Source organism: Triticum dicoccoides, chromosome 7B (genome assembly GCF_002162155.2).
Source record: "Triticum dicoccoides isolate Atlit2015 ecotype Zavitan chromosome 7B, WEW_v2.0, whole genome shotgun sequence".
In the NCBI taxonomy this organism is placed as follows: Eukaryota; Viridiplantae; Streptophyta; class Magnoliopsida; order Poales; family Poaceae; genus Triticum; species Triticum dicoccoides.
In genome coordinates this window covers 572,841,317-572,867,524 of record NC_041393.1, presented here as the reverse complement: position 1 = coordinate 572,867,524, position 26,208 = coordinate 572,841,317, and positions in this window count along the sequence as shown.

Here is a 26,208-nt window from a genome sequence, read left to right as displayed (position 1 = left end):
GCCGCCCTAGTTTCCGTCATACCGGTGTTATGTTCCCGGATTTTGCGTTCCTTACGCGGTTGGGTGATTTATGGGACCCCCTTGACAGTTCGCTTTGAATAAAACTCCTCCAGCAAGGCCCAACCTTGGTTTTACCATTTGCCTCACCTAGCCCTTTTTCCCTTGGGTTTCCGGAGCCCGAGGGTCATCTTTATTTTACCCCCCCGGGCCAGTGCTCCTCCGAGTGTTGGTCCAACCTAAGCGATGTCCGGCGCCCCCTGGGAAACCAGGGTCTATGCCAACCCGACGTCGTGCTCATCCGGTGTGCCCTGAGAACGAGATATGTGCAGCTCCTATCGGGATTCGTCGGCACAGCAGGCGGTCTTGCTGGTCTTGTTTTACCATTGTCGAAATGTCTTGTAACCGAGATTCCGAGTCTGATCGGGTCTTCCTGGGAGAGGGTATATCCTTCGTTGATCGCGATAGTTATCATGGGCTAAGTTGGGACACCCCTGCAGGGTTTTAAACTTTCGAAAGCCGTGCCCGCGGTTATGGGCAGATGGGAATTTGTTAATGTCCGGTTGTAGATAACTTGACACCAGATCCGAAATTAAACCCATCAACCGCGTGTGTAGCCGTCATTGTCTCTTTTCGGCGGAGTCCGAGAACTGATAATGGTTTTGGGTTATGTTTGACGTAAGTAGGAGTTCAGGATCACTTCTTGATCATTGCTAGTTTCACGACCGTTCCGCTTGCTCTCTTCTCGCTCTTATTTGCGTATGTTAGCCACCATATTATGCTTAGTCGCTGCTGCAACCTCACCACTTTACCCCTTCCTTTCCCTTTAAGCTTTGCTAGTCTTGATACCCATGGTAACGGGATTGATGAGTCCTCGTGGCTCACAGATTACTACAACATCAGTTGCAGGTACAGGTTTTGCGATGATCATGACGCGAGAGCGATGGTTACTTGTTTTGGAGTTCTTCTTCTGCTTCTTCTTCGATCAGGGGATAGGTTCCAGGTCGGCAGCCTAGGCTAGCAGGGTGGATGTCATTTGAGCTTCTGTTTGTGTTTCATCCGTAGTCGGAGGTTGATATTGTGTATGATATATTGTTGTATTCGTGTGGCATTGTATGCCTCTTGTATGTATCCCCATCTATTATGTAATGTTGATGTAATGATATCCACCTTGCAAAAGCGTTTCAATATGCAGTTCTATCCTTGGTGGGACCTTCGAGTCTCTTTAGGATAGTATCGCATATTGGGCGTGACACATATCCCGTGGTTTACCTTCATCTTGAACATGCAAGTCCTGTCTGATACCTAGGTGTGTCAAATCAATCCTAGATTTTGAGGTATCTTTCGTCTTGCCTTCAATATTAAGAAGTGTGACGATAATGCTATCACATATATTTTTCTCGATGTGCATCACATCAAGATTATGCCGCAGATCCAAATCTTTACAATACTCCAACTCCCACAAAGTGGACCTACGGGTAAACAATAATCTCTCTTCTACCCTGCCACACTTTCTTTTCCCGCTACCATTACCAGGATGGTTTCCTGGTGTAATATGCCAGACCTTCCACTACAAAAAAAAGACACATCCGTGACATTTTGGGCCGAACGAATTTTTTTTGTCATACATATGACACTTCTATGACGATAATTGTGACAAAACCCGATATCATCATAGATGTGGTGGGCTCCTACTTCTATGACAAAAAATCATGACAGAAAATGGGCTTTTCGTCCTGGGCGGGCCGGAGACGCAGCTGCATGACATTCTTTGAGTCTTCCATGACGGAAAAAACCGTGGTAGAAGCGAGGGGGAGGAAAATTTCGGGGAGTTGCCGCTTACGGTGGGAGGTCGGGGGCGGAGCGATGCGCGTTTCTCTCGTACAAGTACACGCGTGTGTGTGAGGTGTTAGCTCTAACTGAACCCGAGCGAGGCGTTGGGCTCTAACTGAACCCGAGCGATTGCACTACAGGCTACACGTTACTGAACCCGAGCGATCGATCGATGGTTGTTAACTAAACCCGATGGAGCGATTCCTTCGCTACTGCTGCTAACTGAAGCCGATCGATGCTGCCTCTGGGATGAATAGTGAGCGTTGCGGGAGGGGGGTGGATGAACAGTGAGCGGTGGCGTTGCCTCTGGATGAATAGGACCCCGTGGTGTGGAGGGCTGGATGAACAGTAGACGGTGGAGGGGTGGCCGTGGAGGGGTGGTTGAACAGGACCCCGTGGTGTGGAGGGATGGATGAACAGTAGAAGGTGGAGGGGTGCCCGTGGAGGGGTGGTTGAACAGTAGCCGGTGGAGTAGTGCGCGGTGGAGACTGGATGAACAGGAGCCCGTGGAGGCTGGAAGAGGTCGACGGTTGAGATGAACAGTATCCCGTGGAGTCCCGTTTTGTGGTACGCCACACCCCTCCCGATGAACAGGACCCCCGTTTCGACCGTAGCGCTCCAACACAAGTCCGTTTTGTCCGTTTTGCGGTATGCCACACCCCTCCCAATCAACAGGACCCCTGTTTCGACCGTAGGAGGTCCATTTCCTCCGTTTTGCGGTACGCCAGGCCCCTCCCGATCAACAGGACCCCGTTTCGAACATGGCCGGTCGAACACAAGGCCGTTTCCTCCATTGTGCGGTACGCCAGGCCTCGTTTCCATCGCCTGTTCCATCCAAGCCGGTTGGCTCCCACGCGTTCCGTTGCCTCCCGATGAACACGGCGCATTCCGTTGCCTCCCCATGAACACGATGCATTCCGTTGCCTCCCGATGAACACGACGCATTCCATTGCCTCCCCATAAACACGATGCATTCCGTTGCCTCCCCATGTACACGACGCATTTTGTTGCCTCCCCATGAACACGACGACGATGCTGTTTCTCCATTACGACCCAGCCATGTATGTATGCGCGAGTAGGCGTTCGAGACCCTGCCCGTATGTACGTATGTGGCCGTATTTTCTTTCTTGCACCCTGGCCGCTGTACATACGTGTACATGCTACGTGCGCGCCTCTACTACGACACGTGCGCGCCTCTACTAGGACACGTGCGCCTCTACATCGACTAGTATGTACATACACGTTCGCGACCAGAATGACAACAGTATGTACGCTTCAACCAGATGGGTCCCGACTGTCAGGCACTTCCTTGCCTAGAAAATGTAGCTGGTGGGTCCCAGCAGTCAGGGGGGCGAATCGTTTTTCTTTTGCCCGGACGCACTTCCTTGCGTGCGAAGATGTAGCTGGTGGGTCCTAGCAGTCAGGGGGGAGAATCGTTTGTTTTGCCCGGACGCACTTCCTTGCATGCAAAGATGTAGCTGGTGGGTCCCAGCAGTCAGGGGGCGAATCGTTTTTTTTCCCGGACGCACTTCCTTGCGTGCGAAGGTGCAGCTGGTGGGTCCCAGTAGTCAGGGGGGAAACGTTTTTTCACGAAATACTGTGGCCCGCCCGGTGGTTCCCCGCTGTCAGGTGGAGGAATAATTATTTTCCGCATAATAAGGAGGCACTTCCTTGCTGCGGCCATGGACCCAACTGTCAGCCTCTCCACATACAGCCCACGTCCGATGGAAGTCGTTCCTTGACCATGTTGACCACGCTGCGCTGAGAGCACCAGGGCGGTGGACGACAGCGAGGCCTAGGAAGGGGACGACGGGGAGCCGGGGAAGAAGCGACAGTGGAAGCCTGCGCGGAGAGGAGTACGAGGGTTCACTAGTTCAGCTGCGGTGTGAGGTTGCTGTCGCCGCAGGGGCTGGCCAGCGGCGGGAATAGTAGGGGGCGGTGAGACCTCCATGGCAGCACATCCGGCCATGGGAAGCTGGAGCATGCGGCACGACCGGCGCTGCTTTGGGCGGCTGGAGCAAGAAGACCAGAGGTTGAAGAATCACTACGGCCGTTGGATGGACATCGTACGGTCACTAGAGCTAGAATCGTTTATATTGACTAAGTTGACAAAGCCCTTCGTCCCCGTCAACTTAGTAGGCCCACAAGTCAGCCTCCCACCAAGGTGGGTCCCAACTAGCAGGGGGGTATTCATTTTTTTGTGCGTAATAAGGAGGCACTTCCGATGGGTCTGAGCTGACAGCAGGGGGAATGTTTTTTTCGCGAAATACGGTGGCCCGTCGGGTGGGTCCCAGCAGTCAGGGGCAAATGTTTTTTCGCAAAATACTGGTGGCCCGTCCGGTGGGTCCCTGCTGTCAGGTGGAGGAATAATTAATTTCCGCATAATAAGGAGGTACTTCCTTGCGGCTGCCGTGGACCCAGCCGTCAGTCTCTTCACGTACAGTATTGTTCCGATGGAATTCGGTCATTGACCACATTGACCACGCCGCGTCGAAAGCTCCACGGCGGTGGACGATGGCGAGGCCTAGGAAGGGGACGACGCGGAGCCGGGGAAGACGCGGCAGTGGATGCCCACGCGGAGAGGAGTACGAGGGTTCACTAGTTCGGCTGCGCTGCCGTCACCGCAGAATAATAGGGGGTGTGGGTGAGTGGAGTGGAGGGATGGCCTGGCCAGCGGTGGGAGTAGTATGGAGGCGGTGAGGCCTCCGCGGTAGTACAGCCGGCCACGGGAGGCAGGAGCAGGCGGCACGACCGGCGCTGCTTTGGGCGGCTGGAGCAAGAAGACCAGAGGTTGAAGAAGCACCACATCCGTTGGATGGAGATCGTACGGTCACTGGAGCTAGAATCGTTCATATTGACTAAGTTGACAAGGCCCTCCGTCCCCGTCAACTTAGTAGGCCCACAAGTCAGCTTCCCACCAAGGTGAGTTCAGCTAGCAGGGGGAGTATTCATTTTTTTGTGCATAATAAAGAGGCACTTCCGGTGGGTCCGAGCTGACAGTGGGGGGAACGTTTTTTTCGCGAAATACGGTGGCCCGTCCGGTTGGTACCAGCAGTCGGGGGGAAACATTTTTTCACGAAATAAGGTGGCCCATCCGGTGGGTCCCTGCTATCAGGTGGAGGAATAATTATTTTGCGCGTAATAAGGAGGCACTTCCTTGCGGCCACCATGGACCCAGCTGTCAGCCTCTCCATGTATAGTACTCTTCCGATGGAAGTCGGTCATTGACCACATTGACCACGCCGCGCCGAGAGCACCAGGGCGGTGGACGACGATGACGCCTAGGAAGGGGACGACGCGGAGCCGGGGAAGACGTAGCAGTGGAAGCCCGCACTGAGAGGAGTACGAGGGTTCACTGGTTCGGCTGCGGTGTGAGGCTGTCATCGCCGTAGAACAACAGGGGTTGTGGGTGAGTGGAGGGATGGCCTGGCCAGCGGTGGGAGTAGTATGGGGGTGGTGAAGCCTCCGCGGCAGCACAGCCAGCCACGGGAGGCAGGAGGAGGCGGCACGACCGACGCTGCTTTGGGCGGCTGGACCAAGAAGACCAGAGGTTGAAGAAGCACTACGGCCGTTGGATGGACATCGTACGGTCACTGAAGCTAGAATCGTTTATATTGACTAAGTTGACAAAGCCCTTGGTACGCTCCAACTTAGTAGGCCCACAGGTCAGCCTCCGAAACGGTGCGCCCCAGATGTCAGGGGGAGGAATCATTTTTTGGGCGGCCGAAGCTAAGAATATCCGAGATTGAAGAAGAAGCACGACATCCGTTGGATAGACATCCAACGACCACTGCTGCTAGAACCGCGTGTTGACTATCATAAGTTGACAAAGCCTTGCATAGGCGTCAACTTATTTTTTTAGGGGACGCGTCACTTAGTAGGCCCACAAGTGTGTGGCAGAGAACTTATAGCCCATTTGCGTTTTGTAAGAATGTACAACCCATTTTTGAATTCTAATGGAATTTACAACAGCCCATTTACAGTTTGTTAAAAGTACAACCCATTTTCTAGCTAGGACAACGATTAATAATTTCAACCAACCGTTGAAGACAGAATTCAATAAAATTTCCCACATTTTGATGGGATCCGAAATATTTTTATCCCGAAATTTCTATTCAGATTAAATATAAATTTGTATTACGTAAAAATCCAACGAAACATTGCGCGTGCAACAATGAAAATTTAAGATTTTCAAAATCCATATATAATATTTTATAAACTAATTTCATGTTTGGTGCATTTTTTTATAGTTACTGCCCAGTTTTTATAATTACATCCCATTTATTATTTTTAAAGCCCATTTTCCTGTTAAGCCTAATGCATCCCTCCTAGGAAAGATTTGCAGCACAGCGGGGCGGAGAATAAGAAGTTGACCTTGCCTGGGTATTCCTCAAAAAGACGTATAGCTGGGCTAGCCATTTTCATCTTGAAAAAAGTAGTATCTGGGGTGGATATCTGGCCTGGGCTAGACGGGCCACAGCCTGCCCAGTTAATACCCTGCTCTCCTCTAAACAACAATGAAATCATCGCCAAGAAAAACTCTGCAGTGCTCACGCCTCAAAAAACACAAATACTGCTCGAGCTGCTTGGTCCCAACTATCGGCCGCACCTTGTGCAATTCTTTCGTTTATATTGACTACATAGGTTGACAATGGTGTGGGACCTTGATGTCAGGAAACTAGGAGAAAGCAAAAAAAAATATAGTTGTACATAATAAGGAGGCACTTGCGTACGTACGGCTATGGCCCTAGTGGGTCCCTTGTGTCATCCAGTCAAAATAAAGTCATCTCCTGAATCCTCATGTTCATTGACCATGTTAACAATGCTCGGCGCCACGGTGAGCGCAACAACTGGAAGGACAACGGAGAGGGCCTCGCGGCCCCTACGGAGGTCTGATACAGTGCCCGCTGCTCATTCAGGAAGCCAGGATCATCGGACACCTATGTGCACCTTTGAGAAACTGAGACGGCATGAAACGGTAAGGCCGCGCTTAGGAGCTCTGGTTTATTTCAAACATGTATTAACATACAAGTGTAATTTACTCGTCATCGGAAGGCCTGAGGTCTGTAAGTAAAACCGATGGGTTACGTGTGTAATTTGAGAGACCAGTGTATATTTTACGAGCATTGCTATATGGACGACATTACCAGACGATACATGCATGACGTGCGTATCATGCCATCCATGGGCAAGGCTGAAAGAACAGCTAACGGCTGGATTAGCAATCGTCCGAGTGTCGTTCAGTGTTTTTATCGTGTGTGAAGTACTTCCGATATTTTACTAGTCGAAATCGACCAGCCAAGCGCCTTCGCCCGAGACCATCTGCTTTAATTTACAAGAGTCAGTTTTACAAGCGGATTTGGTTGGAAAACGACGATCCAATCATGGCCTAATATCATGAGTTGGTCGGAAGATCATATGGTTTCATGTCTAACCTACCCAACATGTCATATAGGCTATGAATGAAACATCAGACGGTGAACTTCTTACGCACGAAAACAACAGAAGAGGATGATCTTCTTAACAAGCAAATCACTGGCATTAGATCGACATGCAAAACAATACGAAGCATTATTCTCAGGAGGCACGGTGAACAACTCATGATGCCGCATGCCACAACATTCCAAGCTCAACTTTGCAATCAAACACAAGGCCTGGCATTACATACACAATATTCAGAACAAACTCTTAACACAGGAATATCTCAGTAGAGTAACTATTTAATTCTAAACTGAACACAGGAACAGGAAAAAACACTCGACGCTGCTCACAGCAAGGGCGTCCCACTCAAAAATATCAAATGCATGTCTTCTGGCTAACATCAATGAGCAAATTTTGATAAGGTTTTCCAATTCCAATATATTAAACTAACATCTTCTTGCTAACATCAATGAGCAAATTTTGACAAGGTTTTCCAATTCCAATATATTAAACTAACATCTTCTTGCTAACATCAATGATTAAACTTTGACAAGCTTTTCCCATTCAAAATATGTAATGCCTATGATTGTGTCCTGTCTTAGCTTCTTGTACTTGTTTGGGCACTCCACATGTTGTTAAATTGCCAATGGTCTCTGCAGACTAGTCATGTCACCGGTGTCTAATAATACTGTGTAATGCTTCTCGGTCATTCCTTCTATAATGTACCGCATCTAGTGACTGCTTCTTTCTACAAAGTGGAACGACCAACTGGACCGAGTAACGCAGTAGTTTGCGTTGGACACATTGGCTCCTTTTGTGCAGTTCAACTAAAATCGAAGTCGGAATAAAACCGAGCTTTAATTTTGATATCCCTGTAAGCTACAGTAGGTATAAGGGAAACAATTACTGAGAAATAACGGTTGATGACTTGTCTTAATGGGAAACAAAGCAGGAGAGGAGCAATTCTCCATCAGTGTGATTCATTCATATTGACTGAGACATTATCTTAACCATGCCTTGGTTCAACATGTATAAAGAACGACAAAGCAGAAAAGTACCATTCCTAAAACAATGCAACCGATTCATTTTTAAAGAGACATTATCTTAACAATACCTTGGTTAAACATGTAGAAAGAACTACAAAGAAGGATAGTACCATTCCTAACAAGTGTTGTAGTTTTGAACTAAGATTCAGTAGTTAATTAATTCTGAGAGTGGCATTGCTTAATTTTACCAGCGGCATTAGATTAACGAAAAGCATAAACAGTTCCAGGGGAGAGTGGGCGCAACAACAATATGTGCTTCCATCTACTCATAAAGGGGGTGATGCAGAGTTTGTTGTAACAAAGCAACAAGCATCATGTCTGGGTTGGTCCCATTTTTGTTCACTACTTAATGGGAAAAGACAGCAATACAATAGCTTCAATTCCACATTTATTTAAAACAGTACCAAAACAAGTACAACATCTCAAAGCACACTGCACATCATGTGGATGAGACCAAGATTTGAAACAACTCGCCACGAAGACTGGAAACAAATCTCGATCTCCTTTTATGCAGTTCCACCAAAATTAAGCAAAGTCACCGGTGTGACATTCAAGTTGAACTGCACAAAACACTCTTAAAACATAAGCATTTCGAGTAGCAAAGCAAAATGTCGCAATAGCAACAAGTTGAATCGATACCCCTATTTTAACAGAGGAAAAAAAGGAAACAATTACTTGCCGATAAAGGAGGATGAAACAAACGGTGATAGAAAGAAGCATCTAACTTATCTTGGATGGAAAACAAAGTAGGATAGTAGCATTTCTAAAACGGTAGCATTGATTCATATTAACAGAGAAACTCTCTTGAAACAACATTCGTCAAAAAATGTAATTTACTTTTAACAGGGCATTGCTTCAATTTTTCGGCGGCATTCTTAGATTAACAACAGCAAAATAGTTGTATGGGACATGCTAGCACCATGTGCGTCCACACGTATAAATGGGTGATGCAGAGTATGTAGCCAAGCAGCATATCTGTGTTGGTCCCATATTTGTTCTCTTTGAACGTTTTCCTATGTGAGGGCAGCAAATCTAGTCCTGCACAAACTACCTGACCCCCCCCCCCCAGTTTCTTTCCCTTTTCAACAAAGAGATCGGTTCCTTACATATGTGTGTACTGGGTTACCCCCTTTTTCCCTTTTTGACCAACAAAGCGACTGGATAGCCAGTCTATACTACTTTTCCTCCCTCCTTTCCTCATTAAACCACGTCCTAGATTCATGCTCCACCCCACCGCACCTTTCTTTCCTCTTTGAACCAAGACCTAGATTCGACTACAGATTGAAAAAGATCCACATGCAGCTAGAGCAACGACGGTTTCAAAGAAACTTATAGCTTAGGGTCGTGGGGATGTGGCAAGGCGTGCGGTGGGAGGCCGGATCTGCCCACACTACGTACAACAGCTAGGAAGAAGGGGTCGGTGGCCCTCCCACACAGGCGCTGGGTGAAAGAGAACAGCACAGCCGGCAGTGGATTGCCTCCCTCGTCGAAGGCAATAGAGTTAACGCTGCACCTCCTCCCCTTCCCGGTGCGAGGGGATACGGACGCCTCCTTCACCAGCTGTGCAGGGGGAGAGAGACAAGAGGCCAACGTGTCTTGTTTAGATCTGGTGAAGAGAGGGTGAGAGACTCTGAATATAGCAAACCCTAGCAAATGAACGCTGAGCCTCCAGCGTGTAACATATATGTATTGCGGCGAGCGTGTGGAGAGTGCAAACCCTAGCGAACAAGCGCTGAGGCTCCCGCTTATATATATACTAATGTAGTACGGACTGAGCTCCGGTGCCTTCACTCCATGTCTCCATCTGCTTTTGGCTGTATGACAGGTGAGCCAGCCACATTTTGGGCCCACCTGTCATAAACCCAAAGGTAGGTGCACTAAGTTAATGAAGCTGCGTCCATATACTACTCTCGTGTGTATACGACTAATATATAGTGGAGTGGTTTTCTTATTCTCTCCATAAAAATTGTTTTAAATTGTGTAAGTACGAAACGAAACTCTTTATTTAATGTATAGAGGGAGTACTACTTCCGATGAACTAACGATCCACGCCCACGCGTCCTGGTCGCACTTCCTGTCCTTCACGTGTGGGTACACTACCCTCCCTTAAGTGAACAACCACACATGGGCCAAATTATCGGAAACGTATTTTGATATCTAGAAACAACAAAATCTTTGATAATATAACTCCCTCATTTCAGGGCTGGAAACATATTTTCACTGAGGAACTCAAGCTTCTGAAATACAGGATCAAAAAGAAATATGAAGTGCATTTCTCTGCTTGGCTGGATTCTATGTTGTAATTTGTATAGTTCTCCTTGCTATTCTTTTTAGTGTTTTTTAGTTTTGTGCTTAGCTATTGTATAGCTTCTCTTTTTTTGGTAGTTTCTTTCAATACTTCTTCTTCTTTTTTTAGTTGGGCTTAGCTCAAGCCCACAAGACTATTGTTTCCTCTCCTTTTCTTTTAATTAATAAAAGTTGCAATGGGGTGTTTACCCTACTGTTTATAGTCAAAAAAATTTATCGGAAACATGTGAGAGTGTGTATAAATAAAGAATTTTAATTTCAATTATCAGAAAGGTTTGAGAGTATTACAAAGTTTGACTTCAGTCAAATCTAATATGCGGAGTAAATAAAAATGGAGGGCTACTACGTCCATCCGGGTTTTTAGTCCACACCATTTTTTAAATCAAAGTTAATAGCTGGACAAATAAAATTACAAGGGAGCTGGAGACAAAGTTGTGAGAAGGCTTAGAAATCAATACAAAACTTATGCTCTTAGTACCAACGTCAATCCTTCTTCGAGGAAACATTTGGTTCATAGCCAATTGTGTGATAAAATTGCACCAACGTGAAAGACGACCGCGTCTCCAACGCAACCAAGGTGAACTGACGAAGGATATCATCTTTGTGCGTAACAAGCAAAGAGCACCGATGGAAGACAACTTGTTTTTCATTGAAAATCGATCAGCTTCACCAGCCGACGCAACCATGAGGCGCGACCATGAGCATCGATAGGTCATCATGGTGATGCATCATCCATTTGGCATCAAGTTTGGGTGAGGCACCTATGAAGTTTAACAAATCCTCACTGTGGTCTGTTTCTTCTCAGTAATTAAGCTCGAGGCAGGAAGAACCACGTGGCAGAGGACAGTGAGGTGGAACAACAATGGCCATCCAATTTTGTGCAGTTCCACTAAAATTGAGGAAGACATGCCTAGGTATGGAGACACGCATCGCTGTTTCCAAACATATAAAAAAGGGTTAATGAAAAGTACACCAACAAACAGAAGCATCATAATTATATCTTGATGGGAACTAAACCAGGATACCCTAGAAAAAAAGCATTTCTTCATTTAACCAGTGATAGTACTACCACCATATGGACAATAACCGCACAACCACCATGTACTTTTTGTCGAAACAACATGTATACCTCCACCGAGGCATAAATCATGACAACTTTTCGATTGGCATTTCCTCTATAATAGTACTAGTAGGTGATGTTGGACCAGCCGACGAACCCTAGCTACTATGCATGGAGAGCTGGGGAGTAGTCGCATGGAAGAAAACCCGCACGCAGCGACATGGGGAGCTGGACCAGTACAAGAAGTTATACCTCAGGTGGGCGAGATGTCGTTTAGGCGGGCGGGCGGGATCTTCCCACACGACGGCAGCGAACAAGGGCGTGGAGGATCTTTGTCCGCGCTAGCGCCGGATCCAAGAGGACGGTGCGCATCGGCTCCTCCCCTCGCTGACGGCGACAACATCAACGCTGCACCTCCTCACCTCCCGCAGTGGACGGGATTTGGCCGGATCGGTGACCACTGGTGAGGAGAGAGATAGACTGGACACTGTCATCTTGTTTTGATATGGAGAGGGTGAGAGAGCGAGATGCAAGAAACTCTATCAAAAAAGAGGCTATAATGGAGTAAAAAAATCTCTCCATAGCAGTGGTTTTAAATAGAATACGCGTGTTCCCGGAAAAAAGAAACGAAAACTGGCGGACAATTTTTTAAGGGTCTGTCTAGGACACATCTAGATTTGACATAGTTATGTCACATCTAAGTTGATGTCCACTCTGTTTGTTGTCTACTTTTTTTGTCCTAGTTTTTTTGTTTCTTGTTGCTACATTATATACTTGTGGGAGCTTAGATGTGATATCCTTAAATAGCATCTAGATGTGAATTGGACAAACTGATTTTCTAATGTACCAAGAAAGAAAACTCGATCAAAAACACGCCCCCGCTTCCAGGTCGCGAGAGTCGTCGCGCACACACACATAGACATAGACATGCATATCCGTGTTTACGTAAAATTCCATTTCCATCTCCATCTCCAATTATATTTGTCCAACTGGCACATTATTTACGTTGTTAATTATATACGCAGCAATATTAACGTACATCATCTCTTGTTTGCGCACGTCTGGACCGCTGCCACGGCCGGTCCTGACCAACCCGAACCCTCTTCATCACCCGCGCGTGCTTCCCGCCCGAAACGGTCAGTGCCGCATTCATGCCCGGCCAGAGCGGACGTGACCTCTCACTGGCGCCGGCATTGAAGCGGCGCACCGGCCGAGAGAGCGTCGCCCGCGCCGCTTCCGGGTGCACGCGGCTGCTCCGTGTTCAAAGGTCGTAATAGCCGGCTACAACATGCATGTAAAAAGTTTTTGGGAGTCCGTGCTACAGCTAGCTGTCCTCCCCCAACTCGTCAATCTCTTCCAGTAGTGCTAGTAGTACTCCATGGCGCGATCCATCGACAAGTAGGCGGGAAAGTTATTGTATACTCGGTTTGCGGTGAGTGGCATGCCGAGCGACCGTGTGGGGTTGAGCCGTGGAGGAGGGTGAGACATGAACACGACAGACGTGATTTAAACATTGGTTTTGCTCGATGGCGCGATCCAACAAAATGAAACGTTGGTTTCTCTCCGTTTCCTTTTTTTCTCCGGAAAAACGGAAACTTTCCACTCCATTTTCATTCCTATTCCAAGGTTGCCCCGTTACAACATTCCATCAAATACAAAGGAAAACTAACACGCATGCTGATGCATCTCAATGATTCACGGGTCATAGCCAATATTTACTTCACAACTAAAGAAAAAAGTTGTGAGAGCGTGTATGAAAGAAAAACTGCTGATGGGGTCACTACGACTTAAACCCTAAACCGTAAACATGATTTAATTCCCTGGCCAGGTAGAACCTGTCAAAGGAAAGACGACTGGCACCCTTGGATCATACGATGCTTTTGTGCAGTTCCACTAAAATCGACCTGAGCATCCCCGATGGCAAAGATATTGAAGTAGTGTGATTAGAATAATAGTACTGGCACTAGTTGAGACATAAACTCATCACAAGTAGAAGCCGGTAGAAGTAGAGAAAGATCGACATGGAGATGGAGCTACGTCAGTGGAGCAAGCCGGCTCCAAAAGGAAGATGGACTACCTGGGACGTTGGGCTGTAGCTAGACGGGCGGTTGGGACGCGGCATCGGCCCAAAGCGCGGTGACCCCCGATTGGGACGCACCGACTGTGGGTTTTCTCCCTCGCCGATGTCGACCGCGTCTATGCAGAACATTGTTCCCTTCCCCCAGCTGCGGGATCAGGCCCGTCGTTCTATGCTTGTGAAGAGAGCAACCTTAGCAAGCAGGCTTGTAGCTTAGGCTCCTGCTAGTGTATATATATAGTGGTGTTCTTTTTCTCTCCATATCAACCATTTTATATTGCGTACGTGTCATTGAAGAGTGAAATGATGGTTGCTTCTTCGACTAACTTACTGGGTGATTTGACTGCTCCTTAGTGGCCCCTACATGTACTCCCCCTACGTGTATGCAATAGTCACACGTACACATGGACGCAAAAACGCGCGCGACGCCCTAATGCATGCATGTCCGAGCAAACGACGGAACACACACGGTCACGCTAAGTGCTCAACCTACACGTGCATGCACACACATACTGAGTCAGGGTGAGCTAGTGACCATATAAACACCGGAATATATATATATATATATATATATTGAGCGCAATGAGCGTATTATGAAGTCCACTGACTGTATTTTTACAAATATACAGTGACATATAGTGTATTTATCTCGTTTGAAATTAATCCATATTAACCGGAGAGGAGGCAGTATGGACTAGCATTACGTGCGCGTGGTGGCTCACAGGACAAGGAGAAACTTTTGACTAATGCAAGCTCTCCCTCGCTCAGGCGGTGGACGTGCAAGAGTTAATTCAGTGTCAGATTGCCAGAAGCATACACTATACTACTAGTGCTACTATTGTTCAACTTCCCGAATAGGCGAACAGCCAAGCGCAAAGTTTACTAATATAGTCTATAAAGGTACGTACTATACTAGTACTAGGAACCGGATGGAGGAGCATCTGCACTCTTATTATAATTTTAAAATGTGATAAAGCAATCTTCAACACATTTGGTTCTCTTCGAGGGTTCTCGCATGAGATAATGGAAGTTGATTGCATGGAACACTCGCCACAATTCTCGCTTAATTCTGGCTCATATCCTGTTACAAATAGTAGCCTCGGTAATATTTCCTCTTTTTTTTTATTCAGCATGTAAACAGGTCAGCAAACCTTGCGGCACATCTTCGTGCGAACCGTGCTTGCTGCACTTTGAATGTGGCCGAGAGCTGGCTTGATGAAACACCTCGCTTCCTACTTTTTTTGCGGGGTCTTGGCTGATCGTCCTAAGAATGCTTATATATGAATAAAGCTCTCTCATTTACCCGCAAAAAAGATTGAGCCATATTAACCGGAAAGGAGGGAGTATGGACTAGCACTACTTTTTGGTGTGTCCCGTCAACTCGCAGAACGAGGAGAAGCTTGCAGGACAAGGTGAAGCTCGCTTACGCCTTTTGACTAATGCAACCTACCCTCGGTGGACATGCATCAGTCCATTCGGTGTCAGATTGTCAGAGGCATACACTGTAGTACCCAACATGCGGAGTACCATCATTGTTCGACTTCACGAAGAGGCGAATAGCGAAGCGTAGTAGTACGAGTAGTACTACTACTAGAACCGCATGGTGGAGCGTTTGTACTCTTATTTCTTTTTATCTCTGATAAAGTACACATTTATTCCGGAGAAGGGCGGAAGACGGCAGCCCAACATGTAATGAATGATATCGATCAACCAACCATGCTCGAATATATCTTGGCCTCCATGCGAACCCGTTTGTGTGTTCTCGCTCCTCGTCTCTCTCAAGGAACGACTGGTTGGCTCTTTGCCGTCAATTGAGATTGGTTTGCTCACACTCCTGTCCCACGTGTTAGTGATATGCCAAGAGGAGGTGCGTTGACTGACTATCCATACACGTACTTGGTTTTGAACCTTCATACTACTCCTCCCCCCGTCACAGTTTACAGGGCGCGCTTCATTATGATGCATTTCTCTTAATGCATTTCCACCACCAGAGAGACTTTAGACACGGTTGGTTTAATGCTCAATTAATTAGGGCGTGGTAACCGCAAAAAGTCCACAATTTTCTCTCCATGTAACTGCGGAGTGGAGTAAGTGCATGCATGTGTGTACCCAGGGTGGAAGCACTGCATGCATGTGTGTACGCATTATTCCCTCTACGACTAGCCACAATGAAGAGTAACATACACTAGTAACATACACATATCCCTAGACTATGTTACTACCTCAGTAGTGGGTAGTAACATAAGTGTGGTAACATTCAAACCTTCATTTATTAGGTTATAGACTCATATTTCATTGGGACATGTGATGTTACAGTAACTAGCTAAGTTACTAGTACTACATCTCTCCTCATTAACTCATTGCCACATAAGCAAATTTGTTGAGTTGGACTCGATGTTACTACCGAAGTTACTCCCAGTGTGGCTAGTCTACTAGTAATAGACGCCGTGCTATAACTACCAATGCTATTTTTCAGGCCGATCGCTAGTCGCCTTGGTCCCACAGATCTTTTTTCTTTTTTCTGAAGCACGCTGTATAAACAGTGACGGATGGAGTAGTATGAGCAGATTCAAAGAAGAGCTTATTGATGGTTGCTTCTTCAGAGCAACTTACAGTGGGAAAGGTGGGGCTTACGATTCGACTGCTCATTACTCACTATTAATGCGGCGCAACGACCGGGCTAAGTCTCCCATGCGGTTGTGCACTACCCCCTCGGTTCTTAAATATACTCCGGAGTATATTTGTCTTTCTAGAGATTTCAACGAGTGACTACTCAAATATTTGTATTTTTAGAGATTTCAAATGGACTGGCACATATGGATGTATATACATATTTTAGAGTGTAGATTCTCTCATTTTGCTCCGTATTTAGTCACTTGTTGAAATCTCTAGAAAGACGAATAGAATATTTAGGAACGGAGGGAGTACACATACAAAGCAAAATGAGTGAATCTACACTCTAAAATATGCCCGTTTGAAATTTGTAAAAAGACAAATATTTATGAACGAAGGAGTATAATTTTGTGCATGGCACATGGACCCGGATGATGAAGAGGCTTCTGGCAATGCTATCAAGCTTCCATCATTTGTTTACATAATTGATGTACTATGCAAATAATTTTCCAGCGAGACATGAAATTGTACAATGGTGTGAGCTTTCAGCTTCTATTTCGTGTGTCTTGCCATCGATGCTCTTTCGGAAACAATAAAAAACTAACTTCCTTGCTAATGCATGTCAATTATTAGCAGATCAGAGCTAATAATTACATCACAATAGAAGACAAAGTTGTGAGAAGGTGTTAAATTAAAATTGATCCATGCTTTCATTGGCAGCAACGTCCCCCCAACTCTGTCTAAATCAACAAGGCATGTTGGGAAAAAAAGTAGCTATCTGGAGCATGCAACATTCCGATCATTTTGTGTAGTTCCACTAAAATAGAGTTGAGCGTCCCTGTTCCAAAGATATTAAGTGTGATTACGATAATAGAGGACTGTTGATGAAACAATAAACACATAAATAGAAGCCGGTCACCTTTGCAGTCTCTTTTAAGACTAACTAGTTGGAGAAGATTAGGCTCGGAGTTGGATGAGGAGGATAGAGCAAAAACAATCTCCCTTTGTGCAGTTGCACTGAAATGTAGAGACGTTGCCCATGTGACATTTTAGTACAACTTCACAAAACACTCTTAAGAAAAAAAGTGATTTGTGCAGTTCACCAAAAGGTCGCAACAGCAACGAGGTGAAATGGATAGCCCTGTTTGCAAAAAAGAGGTAGAAAGGATACAATTACTGGCCAAAAATAGTTGATGACACATACGATGACAACAAAGAATCATATTCCTTGGCCTAAGGGAAGATAACAACACGGTTGTGTTTGTCTAAAATGGTGTGAGGACGATAATGCAATATGGAAAGTACGCTGGACGAGCTACGTTTTGGGCAAAGAACTATGGAAGATCCACATGCAGCGATGTGGGAAGACGGGCAATGGAGCAAGGCCAGAGGGGATACCTAGAGGTCATCGGGATGTAACTAGGTGAGCGGCGGCGGGCGGAATCTGCGAGCAGGTGGCGTAGGCCCTGCCGCGCCGGAGCTTGGTCAGAGAGAACGGCATATCCCGCAGATCGGGACGTGCTGCCTCGGCGCTGTCGAACGGAGAAACGATGCACTTTCTCCCTTCCCCCGGCGGACGGGATGCGACCGGATTAGTGACCAACGGTGAGAGAGAGAGAGGCCACGCACTCCCTTTCCCCCGGCGGACGGGATGCGGTCGGATCAGTGACCAACGGTGAGAGAGAGGCCAACCTTTCCCCCGGCGGACGAGATGCGGCCGGATCAGTGACCAATGGTGAGAGAGAGAGAGGCCACCGCAACCTTGTGTGAGATACTCTGAAGAGCGACAAACCAGGCACGCAAGGCTCCATTGTATATAGTGAGCGGATGACCTTTTTCTCCATAAAACTCGTTTTATATTCTGTGTACGTGCCATTGAGGGCTATAACTTTATTTAAAAATAACGCGACAATGCGTCAAGTCGAACTTTGTTTTGTGCAGGCGTGGTACACGACCTCCCTAGGTAAACAACTACTACAGGCGTTCAAATTAGCACGTGGGCTGCCATTTCGTAAAGAAATGAGCTCCACCGTGTACCCGCGTGGGTGTGGCTGGGCACGAAGCGTGAGTACGTGCACGGTGCACCTATTCTCTTCTTGTATACATACACCACCCTACGTGGGGTTGTGTGAGAGAGATACAAACCTAGAGTGATATAGTGTGTGGGTTCTTGAGAGTTTTTTTTGGGGGGGTTCAATCAAAAAATGTAACATATGCAACGTGTGTGAAATAGAGTCCTGGATATAACATATATATAGAGGGGGCAATCCACGAGAAGAGAGTGGAGGTATCACCGGCTTGAGGTGTCCATAGAATCGAAAATAGGGATGATGTGTGTGGGTGTGCGCGCGTGATCGATAAAGAGTGCCATCGAATTTGTGTGTGCCCACGTCAAAGATATAGAGTGGCTGGCCTACTGGAACATGAGAGGGGACATGTGTAGTTTGTCTCTGTGGCATGGATACCTACCTGCAGCGCTCGACTATCGGTGTGTGGTGGGGGAAGAGGGAGGCCCAATTAACTATAGAGGTACAATGGCTGGTATATGTGTGGAGGAGGAGAGAGGCCTACCTCATGTATTAAGGAGATCGATCTGCCTCATGTATTAAGGGAGATCGATCGACATCCATGCATATGTGCATGAGAGGAATAAGGTTGGGAGAGAGACAGAGCTAGAGTGTTCGAGGGGGTGGTAGTGGAGTTGCTTCTAATAAATGGTGGGATAAGCTTGCTAGACAAACGGAGGGCACGCCCGCAATATCAATAAGAGAGGAGATGGCTGCTTGTTGTCTGTGCACGTGCGTGTGAGAGACGGGTCAGGAGGCATGCATGAATGATGAGGGAGGACGATGTCGCTGTGGTAAGCAGACATAACTACATAGGAAGATCAATCGCCGTTTGTTAGAGAAAGGAGAGACATAACTTGTGAGGTACGTCGGTCGATGGGGGGGGGTAGCTAAAGTCGATCCAGGTATATGTTGGGAGATCGATTGGTATACATGCATGTGTGTGTTAGAAGCAAACGAGGCACGAGGAGAAGGATAGAGATAGAGGGATGCATGTAGGAGGTGGTACGAGAGACATACTATATCGAGCGGGGAGGAGTGTGCGAGTACAAGAACGATGAAAAGAGTGGTGGGAGTGAGGCATGGACAGTGACAAGAGAAGAGGAGAAGCTTGTATTTGTGCTAGGCACACCTGGCTAGAGAGGCATATCAATCGATGTGTGCCGTAAAGAAGGAGCTGGGGGGCCTACACACACCGTGGGTGAACGACCTAAAGTGAAAAGACGAATTTGCACAATGGAGCTAGAGAATGCTGAGGGAGGGTGAGAGGGATGCGGGTGTGTGCATGCTCAAGAGAAAGTTAGCGCTAGCTATAAAGATAAGAGGGTTGTGTGGGTGTAAAAGATGAATAGAGATCATATATACTTCATTATAAAAAGCGATTTCGGATATTTGAAGAATTTATCATAGTGTTTTAAACCGACGTATGTGTGAATATATATAACGGTGATACACATGGTGTGTTTATGAACATGTTATACTACATTTAATATATTTTATCTCTACTCTTTAAAAAAACGGAGTTGTTGATGATGGTGTGCCTGCCATCCTGCATTATAGGTCGTCCGATTTATATCTGGCGAATAGCAAGGAAACTATGATGGTTGAAGTTGGCAACAATCATGATTGTAGATTCTTATTGATATAGAGAAATGAATTCAAATTTAGTTCGAATTGCAGCGGTAGTATAGACATTTGGAATGCACTAAAATGTTGGTATGAGTAGGTTACATGCATTATACAACAAAGCGAAAAAAATTAATTGGACATAACATGGATTCATACTCCCTCCTTCCATCTATATAGGGCGTAATGAGATTTTTAAGACCGCCTTTTACTATTGACAAGATTAATAGTGCATGACATGCAGAATGTGAAAATTATATCATTGAAAGAAACCTTTCATGGATGAAGTTAACGATGTGCTTTGTGTAAGTTGCATGTCATATATCATTGCTCTAATATTTGGTCAAAGTTAGCATCGAAAAACGCATTAGGCCCTATATAGATGGAAGGAGGGAGTAGCTTTGAATATCATTTGTATAGTAAAATGGGGCAAGACTCTCTCTTTGTATGGTTTGAATAGTTTTATTTCTTTCGTTTTCTTTTTGGTTGAGGGAAGTGCGAATTGATTTGGTACGTACAAGTACAATATTACTACATGTTAGGCTTGTCCCTAAAATTCAACCCGCGTCTTGTTATATCCCGAAAATTCAGATATCGTGCTCCCAAAACTGGCGCCTTCACAACCCGCGCCTTGCTATCCCAAAATTACAACACACGCGAAAACTCCCTCCACCTGCCAAATCCCGACACGCGAAATCCCCCTTCTAACCCTGAGCGGAAAGGGCCGCAAGTTCAAATTGGTGGGGGGTACTTTTGTAACACACCCTACATTTTGGACAAGTGCGTCCCTAAGTCATGCTTCACATTTCACCCTCCCGTCGCCCCCTTTTCGCCATTTGAAATCCCAGGCCGCCATAACCTCTCCGCTCCAGCCGCGAAATGCCACCCTTCTCCGTCCGCCACGTCACCGCTGCCCAGCCGGAGCCTCTTTCCCGACGACGTCGTCCACCACAATAGCTCGACATCCCTTGTCCACCTCCCCGGATGAGGATCCGTCGTCCATCTCGTCGTCCCGCCGGTTCAGCCGCCCCGTCCTCCACCTCCAAGGAGCTGCTCCGACGATCGCCTCGCCTATCACGGCTGCTCCATCACCACAGCGCCGCCTTAACCTGCTCCACCGGAACCGCAACATCCTCACCGACTCCTCAGACAAAGCCGAGGCCTACTCGGCGCCACCAAAGAGGTTGTACACTCATCGCATTGCACCTTCTCCTTAACTTGACCTCCCGGCGCCGACGGTGCTCCGTCCTGCACCCCCATGGAGCGGCTACCTTGAATCCGGTGCCGCGGGAGACATCTCCACGGCGGCTCTCCCCCAGTGCGAGGCCCCTTTGGCGACGGCGTCCATACTAGCCAGATCTGCTGTTGCTGCTCCGGCTCTCACTCGCTCGCTCGTGCTGCTGCTGCTGCTCTGGCTCTCCCTCGCTCACTCGCGCTGCTGCTGCTGCTCCAGCTCTCGCTTGATCGCTCACTCGCCCAGCTGCTTCTACTGCTCTCCCCCTCGCTCGTGCTGCTGCTCTGCTTGATTGAGCCACACTTCAGTCGACTGAATCAACTTTTGGGTCAGTTGATTTTCAGGGGTTGGGGGGGGGGGCTCACCGGAGTTAAGGAAGAACCACCCGCAGAGGGGACGAGGGCTTGCCGGAGACGTACCCCACTATCTATCTTAGGGTACATGGTGTGGGGGAGGGGCCTAGAGGGCTGGCCGGGGCGGCGGTGGCGAGTTGTTTCGGGGCGGCGAGGTGGCGCTGGGGCCGGCGGTTCGGCCGGTGGTGGCAGGCGGCTCAGGGGTGTGCAGGTTGAAGATGAACTACAGGCCCTCCCTAAACTACATGTCAAGTGCCTCTCTGCTACCATTGCGTTCAGTTTCGACAGTAGCATTCAGATTCCATAGTAAATTTCAGTTTCGATAGTTAAGTTCAGAGTCAATAGTTTTTACCTCATCTGTTGTAGTCAGGTGGTTTTTGGTGATGTTAATTTTACATCCATTTTTCATCATCTATTGGAGATGCTATTAGAATCCCACTTGAGATTGACGATGTCTGTCTTTGCTGCTTCAGCCTTGACGTCTTACGGCTCATCGGAGCTGCTCCAACGACAGAACGATCCATCACAACAGAGCAGTGCCCTGGACGCCGTCTACAGATTCCTCAGATCTTCCTCCACACCTCCGACAACCACCTCTGCCTCAACCGCTTCAGCGACCAACCCAATGATGCTGAGGTCAACACGACTACGGCAAAGAGGTTGTACACTTGTTGTATCACTTATTACTATACATTCACGTCGATCCATTAGGGTTATTTTGGTTCAACGGAAAAACGTAGATCCACGGGTTGTTACCATCACTCTAAATTTCTGCATGTTCTCCTTACATAATCTCACCATATTTTTTTCGTATGCATGTCAGATATTGTACACAGTCATGCTGAACATGTAGAGAAAAAGAGAAGAGTTTTGCGCGGCAATACAATGTCATGCAGGAATCGCCCATGGTGGGTTCAATGGCAAACCCTCCCCACCCGTCTCCAGATTGTAATCCAGAGGAAGATATCTATTCTGAGGCGTATTCAGACGCCGCTGACCACTCCTATTTACCCCCCAAGGTGTTTGCTCTACCTTGGCATGATGATGTTAGTCATATCATGCATATGTTGCCTTGTAGTGCCTACTTTTGACATCATATATGTCATCTGGTTAGTTTAGACATGTTCTGTAATGCCACCTGTTTAGTTTCTATGTCATATATGGGAATTATGCAGTCTCATGTCTTTTAGCCAGGCATAATATATGTGAAATATGCAATGCCATCCTGTTTAACCAGGCATCATATATTTGAATGATATCTTGCCCATCCTTTTCTTCATTACATTTCCATTTGTCGATAATGTTTGTACATTAAACTATTCTTCCTGTGAATCAGCCATTTGGGTGGGAGATGGAAAAATCTGGAGTGAAAACAAGGCCTTCAGAGGAGACAGTGCTACCTGGCGAAGCAGATCTCTTGTTGGGTCCTGATAGCTCCTCAGAGATGGATTCAGAGAAAGATGACTAGTCCTATTCCCCCACTAAGGTGTATGCTCTAACTTGGCACGGTTATACTGCTCATATCATGCATACGGTGTCTTGCATTACATAGTTTAGACATCATATACACAATATTCAACACCATGTTCTTAGTTAAGTCATCATATCGAATGCCCTCTGTTTAGCATATAAATCACATATGTGAATTAAATGATGTTATCCTGATTACTTAGATATCATGTAGGTGAATTATGTCATGCGATCCTGTTTAGTTATTCATCATATCTTTGAATTATGTTATGCTATGCTATCCAGTTTAGATAGACATCATATATGTGAAATTATGTCATGCTATCTGTTTTAGTTAAAAAATATACATGTCAACTATTTCATGCCCTCTTTTTTCCACACTATCTATTGCATCTGTCTCTCATACAATGTCTGTACATTCAACTATGTTTCCTGTTTATCAGCCATTTGAATTGGAGCGGGTGATGCCAGTATCTAGAGGAATAAAAACACGGTCTTCAAATAAAACAGTGCTACCTCTTGGTGGAGATAGCACCCCGGTTGTACATGCACAAGAACCAGCCCTACCACACATAACCCAAACTCTCGCAGATTGTACCCCTACTGCGATGGACAGAGAACCAGCTTCACCCAATCTAACCCCAACCCCAGCCGATAGTAACCCAGTTCCTGTTGACACATCACCATCTCCACCACAGAGCTCCCAAACAACAACAGTTAGTAAGGCAGCTCCAGTGCCCAAAGGGCTAGTACTATCACGGGGAACCCCAACTCCACCAGTTAGCGCGCCTATTCCTGTGGAGGAAGCACAACCAGCCACTCATAGTTTAGCATCTATCGCATTTGATGTTGTTAAATCATATGTGCGTATCTTCCCATCTTGGAAATATTATACTGAAGATGAAGGAAAATGCCAGTTGCAAGTGTTTGTCCAGGAGTTATGTGTAAGTAATGTTATTCATGGAAATTAATTTGCTTTGTCCCATACATCCTACCTCCATGATGGTTATAATACAACAAATTTTCCCATTTTTCTCTATAGATAAGGACCGATTTGGAAACTCAGGATGAGGTAACCTGTGCTAATACCTCTGCTATCTTCAAGAATGCTTGGTGGCAGTATCGGAATTACCTAAAGAAAACGTACTTCACCGGCAAAGAAACTCATCAAATTCCCTTACGTTCTCCTGAGACACATTTACTGGATGATGACTGGGAACGCCTTGTTCTGTACTGGTCCCGAACCAAGAATGTGGTGAGGTCTATGAGCTCATTTTCTATTTTTAAGTATTTTATTCTTGCGTCTTACTGTACTCTATTCATGTAGAACAAGTGCCTAAACCTGAAGAACAACTGTTCTAATTTAAGATTCCATTGCTATCATAGTTCAAAAAAGCGCTAGGCATTAATTGTGCGTTTTGCCACCGCCTTGCGCTTTACTGACCAAAGTGCGTGCTTATGCACAGATTATGCGTAGTTATGTGCAATGCATTTTGCCAACGCCTAGAGCCTAGGCGCGCTTAAGTGCTCGCTTAGGCGCGCCTTTTTTAACTATGATTGCTTTGCTCTTGTATCACTGTATTTACTAATATGAACTTATTTTTAAATTGAAGGATCCAATCGAAACTCCAATGGCACAGCAGGTATGTTCACGCATGTTTCTTTAACATGTTTGCTCTTATCAATAGCTCTGTTGATTTCAATTTCAATTGTGTATACAGTTGACTTTGATATCATGCACATTACTAGAATCACAACAGAGCCAATAGTGTTGTTGTACATGTAGACCCGTGGTACCCATCTGAAATCTTGTTGTGCCGTGTAGTTTCCCACGCTTTGTATTCTTTCACTGCTGCTTTGTCTTGAACTGATATGATTTGAACCGTGTCTCTATTTTGATTTGGCAAGACAATGCAGTGACCATAGGACATATATATATGCTGGTTTGATGCTTTTATTGTGTACTAGTACTTGGCAATAGAAGACTTGGTAGTTTAATCCTGTCCACCTTACTAATGAACTGGTTCACCGAAATGAGTTTCATATACTAGTACATGCTAAACTTGTTATGTTTCTGCTTGTTTCTTCTTTTAGAATGCTGACAGAATATTGGGGAAGAGTGCCTTATTAAGCAATGGTAAAGGAAGTAATGCAGATAAGGTTTAGGATAGTGACACATCCTTGTTGGTCTCCAACAAAGCTGATAAAACAACTAAGGAAGACTATCTTGAAGACAGCGAGACAACCCCAAAGTCCTGTCTTGGTTTAGTGTTCGAGTTACTGGCCACTACCGCATGCACAAGCTATTCAAACTCACTGTCTGAATCAGTTCGATTTCTTGAGTCTCAACTACAAGCTGAAAGACATCGATCAGCTGTGCTGCGATAAGAAGTGGAAGGACTGCAGAAGTCCCTGGAGCATTCAGATGCATACTTTCTGGTGCAACAACAAGCGTTGGAGGATTTTAGCGCCAAACAGGACAAAGCTAATCAGCTTGCTAAGCTTATTGCCAGCATGGTGGATACCCAGGATAACGTTTCTTGAGCTCTTCTGAAGTTGTTTCATTTATGCTCTTGTTTTGCTGCCGCGTTTATTTGCACTGGTGGCCAATTTTGACGGCCAAGTGTATGTAATATGCTGCTTTGTTCCCTATATTTGCACTGGTGGCGAACTTTGATGCCCAGTGGATGTAATATGTGTAATAGCGGTAATAGGCTAGCCTTAATTGCTTGCTTATTTATTTCCTTATTGTCTTGTTTAGTTGTTTTCTTGTAGTCACTGCAGTTCTTTTTCTGTGTTTTTCTAGTGGCCACAATAGCCTATTTTTGGTAACTAGGCCAAAATAATCATGGCAACACACGGACTGTTGTAACCATGGGCCTCCTGTAGGTCGTATGATCCATGGGCCTTCGTTCGGCCGTAGGACCATTGGCCTTCTATACGGGCCGTAGGATCCATCGGCCTTCTATACAGGCCTTAGGGATCAATGGGCCTTATACGGGCCATAGGGTCCATGGGCCTTCTACGGGCCGTACTATCCATGGGCCTCATACGGGCCGTAGGATCCATGGGCCTTCTACGAGGCGTATCATCATTTCACCAATC